The sequence below is a fragment of the Tupaia chinensis genome, unplaced genomic scaffold (assembly GCF_000334495.1).
Source record: "Tupaia chinensis unplaced genomic scaffold, TupChi_1.0 Scaffold000688_1, whole genome shotgun sequence".
NCBI classification, from domain to species: domain Eukaryota; kingdom Metazoa; phylum Chordata; class Mammalia; order Scandentia; family Tupaiidae; genus Tupaia; species Tupaia belangeri.
Window position 1 is genome coordinate 2,780,935 of NW_006160211.1, and position 4,411 is coordinate 2,785,345.

The 4,411-nt window shown below is 41.0% G+C and overlaps 1 protein-coding gene across 4 annotated transcripts in view; it reads left to right on the forward strand.

Annotated features, from left to right (window-relative positions):
• The window catches only part of FRMD6 (FERM domain containing 6), a 103,336-nt gene that overhangs the window by 82,088 nt on the left and 16,837 nt on the right, over positions 1-4,411 (forward strand). The window lies entirely within an intron of this gene.

Here is a 4,411-nt window from a genome sequence, read left to right on the forward strand (position 1 = left end):
AGAGATGGAAATCTCATTTGAGATTCTGACAGCCCGTCCTGTGGGCCTTTGCTGAGATGCAGGTAGAACAGGTGGTCTCCCGGTGACCCAGGGTACTGGGCCCTGAAAAGAAGAGCAAGCCAGGTAGGGGAAGACGAAAGCAATGTTAGGGACCTCTAACACCAGACTGCAGCTTCGAAATATTAATCTAGTGGTTAGCCCTTTATCTCACGCTGTGGCACCCTGGGGTTCCTCTGTTTAACACACCCAATTTCTGATCCCCCCAAATGCCACATTCAGTATGTCTCTACTATTTAAAGTTTTTAAATTCACAGTATAATGATTCTTCTGGTAATTAATTTTAGGATAATCTCATTGAATTATTTTTGTATATTGGCTTAAACATCAGGATGCAGAGTCCTATATTTGTTCTATGTCTGAAATGAGTTTTGACCCCTCAGACCTTACCTTTACCACAGAAATAAGCCAACCACCTTTCCCTTTCTTAAACAAAAAAATCTTATAAATGTTTGTTCATCTGATTGATTCCCTCAAAAACGGTCTGTCAATCCAAGTAAGACCTCATTTGGAGATTCCCTCAGAGCTTAGGAGTGATTAGAACGTGAGTCATTCCTCATTGTCTGCCACCAAACTGCGTTTGTCTTCAGAGAGAAGTGATATAACTGTCAGGTGAATTGGCTTCCGCTGCTGCCAGACTGCTCGTTCTTCCCATGGTGACTCACTGGTGTAACAAATATATCTCTCCTGTGCTGACAGGAATATTAAGAGGAATTCAGATGGGGACAAAAACACCAAAGGAACCTGTGAAAATGGGCGACTTCATTAGGCCTGTAATTTTCCAGGTCTGCCTCATTCCCAAATGGCCAGCACGGCATCTCAAGAAGTTCATTTATTCCATCAGCTCTGTGTCTGCAGCATTTTAGTAAACTCTTGTTTAGACGGCCTGATGAGGAGCCCTTCAGAGCCCAAAAGAGTTAATGACCAGGGACCAGCAGTTGGCTTAATGGTTATATTGCTGGACTCCCACATAGTTGACCATGGTTCAAGTCCTAGCAGCTTAAAACTCATGCCAGGTGCGTGTACATGCCCAAAATTCTGAGAGGAGAATGGAGGCGAAGGGATTGTGGCATGGCCATACACTCTGGAGGGTAATTTCTCACTTTCTGTCTCTCCATCTCTATTCTCTGACAAGCACATGAGCCCTGTAGCAAGAATCTCTCTTAACCAAAAAAAAAAAAAAAAAAAAAAAATTAATGACCCTTCCTTATAGGCTGTAAGTTAAAATTACAAAGAATGTTGAGTTCTTAAAGGGGCATGACTTTGTCCATTGCCAAGCGTAGTCCCAAGTATATGTGGGGCTTCAGTGAGTAAATGTCTTAGTCTGCTTTGTGCTTCTATAACTCAATCCCACAGACTGGGTAATTTTTCTTAAGTTTTTTGCTCAACTGATTGGTCAGTTGATTTCATGAGAGACAGATAATCTTGACAGGATCTCCCCATAGTGTAACCCTCCCCAAGTCCCCCAGATCCCAGCCAGGATAATGGGCATACACAGGCATACCTGTCAGGTGCAGGTTGACCTGGGATCTGAACCCAGGCCTCCCACATCACTCTGGTATCATACAGTGTCACACTGCCACCTGCACCATTATGGCTGGCCCAGACTGGGTAATTTATCTCCTCAATCTGGAGCCTGAGAAGCCCATGGAACTGGCATCTGCCAAGCACCTTCTTGCTGCACCATCCCATGGGCAAAGAGAGGGCAAGAGAGAAAGTAAAAGAGGGCCGAATGCCCCTTTATAATAAACCTATTCTTGCAATGACAGCATTAATCCATTCATGAGCGTAGAGCCTTCATGGACTAATTACATTTTCACGGTGCTACATCTTACAGTAATATTGTTGCAATGACGATTAAATTTCAACATTAAGTTTGGGAGGTAATGGGCATTCAAACCATGATAGAAGGAGACTAAGGAGTGAAAAAGGTATAAATTAGACTGTTTTTTGTTTGTTTGTTTGTTTTGTTGATGAGTGTTGATAAAATGTCCCACTTGAGGGACATTTTTCTTTTTCTTCTACCAAGAAACATACTTGGTATCTTCTACTCAGAGCTACCTCCAGGTCCAAAGAAGTCCTGCACCCAAGTTCTCTGGGCCTGCTTTGGTCTGAATTCAGTTGTCTCCCCCACTTGAGTCTCCATCATTTTAACAAGAAAAGCCTTTTTCATGGCACTAATTGAGAAAGAAAAAAAAGTACAAAGAGAGTCAGTGTTTCTCTTAATTAAATTTCAGCTAGAGTCACCTTGTCTGAAACTGTTTTAGTATTTTGTATTAGAAAATGATCATAAGAATTCTTTTATAGGCTTTTTAAAAGAAGGAAAAACATACTTTATGTCATTAAAAAATATTTTAAGCCCAACTTCATTCAGTAGCTGAGCTTAGGCTGTATGTCAAAAGGTCTTTTATTGCAGTATGTTCCAAAAGAATGTATGAAAAGCTTTGTAGTCTCTGGGCTTTTTATAACAGAGGGGCTAAGAGAAACACAGACACATGGATTATCTGAACTGTTGACACCACTAATTATTAGGTGGATGAGAGTTTATATTTTGCATTTCTTAGAATACATTTCAGGAGACCAGCAGGTAGCGTAGTGGTTAAGGTGCTGGACTCCCACATGGCTGACCGCAATTCAAGTCCTGGGCCCCGTGACTTGAAACTCACACTGGACATGTGTGCATGCTTGCCCAAAATCCCAAGAGGAGAATGAATTGTGGCATGGCCATCCTCTCTAGGGCAGTGATTTTTCACTTTCCCTCTCTGTGTCTCTCTCTCCCACAAGTGCACGTACCCTATATAGCAAATATCTTCCAAAAAAAACTAATAAAAATACATTTCAGAATGATTTCAGTGTTTCCTTCAGTGCGTGATTTTATAACTGAGTGGTGAATTTTGCAAAGGCTCTAAATGACGTAGCACTGGGCAGGGAAAAGAAGCCAGCCATGTAGAACTCGAAGGCTATGCTGAGAAGGTGTCAGGAGCTGGTTTACACTGGGCTCCTGTTAGGCAGTGGGCACGCAGACACACACCTGCCTTCTCGTGGGTGTCATCATGAGACAGAGGAACTGTAACTGGCTCTGAGCCTGCTAGGCAGTTAGGAGTAAACAGACTATTTGTTTAGTGATGGAAGTGCTTTTAAATGATTAGATCCACAATTCCTAATTGTCTCAGAACTCCAGAACTCCAACATCGTATATATTTTTTCCTGTTTTCTCTTTACTTTTCACTCTTCCAAGGGCCACAAGCTGTTCAGTCGAAATGACGGTGACTATAAATTGTATGAGAATTCCGTACATCCCTTTAGCTCTCTACATCTCTCCCCTGTCTGCTCCCTGAAGGATGCAGCATAGTTGGGTGCACTGCCATCGTGGTGCGGTGCACAGCAGGTCCAGTTCCAGCCTGCTTTCTGTATAGCTGCACACACTCACCTTCGTGCTTCAACTGGGTTCCTCCAAACGACATGAAGGGGCCAGACCAGACATATACACATAGCCCTCGCCAAACATTTTTTGCATTTTGTACCCTAGAAAGCATGTCTGTTTTTGCTTTTTTCTCTCTTATTTTTATTTATTAGTAGTAGCAGTATTCATACAGTCCATTGCTGTATGAGACTTTACGAAGCATGAGACTTTACGAAGCATGAGGTACACCTCAGTCCAGCTCAGTAGAGAATACGATACACATCCTCATCAATAGATAATAAACCAGATCTGTGTCCCACAAGTGTCTTACCTCTCTGCTTTTCCTCCAAATTTCCTTTCCTATGCTCTTCCCCTCCCACACTTTCCGCTTCGTCTCTAGTGTCCATTACAATTTTTAATGCTTTTATGTTCTCTAGTTCTTTCTTCCTCTGGGAAGCCTGTGCTGATTATACCTCAGACCTAGATTTAGACATTGGGAGTGAAATTATTTTCAGTTAAGCAAGAAACAAGGCAGTTAAATCCATAAACAGGCCCCTGAGAACCCAATTAGTCTACTAGTATCACTTTCTGAAATAACATTAACTTATTCCCCAAACGCATTCCCCATTTTTAACATTGTTTTAATGTGTTATTTCTCATCAGTTTTAAAGTCAAGGAAACTGAATTTCATTGTTGTTTTAAATTTCCTACTTGAAACACAAAGATGATATTTCATGTCATCTTTACACCTGCAGCACAATTAGAACTTTGTATCTGATGTAATCATAAATTTAGTATGTTTTAAATTTTAATTTGTTTAATTTCTTTTATACATTCAATCGCATATGTCACTTAGCTTGTAAAGTGAATGTTCCAACGTGAATATATTCCTCACATTAGGTTGTTGGGAAAGTCATGATGCATTTTAGCATAGAAAAACAAAAAAAAAAA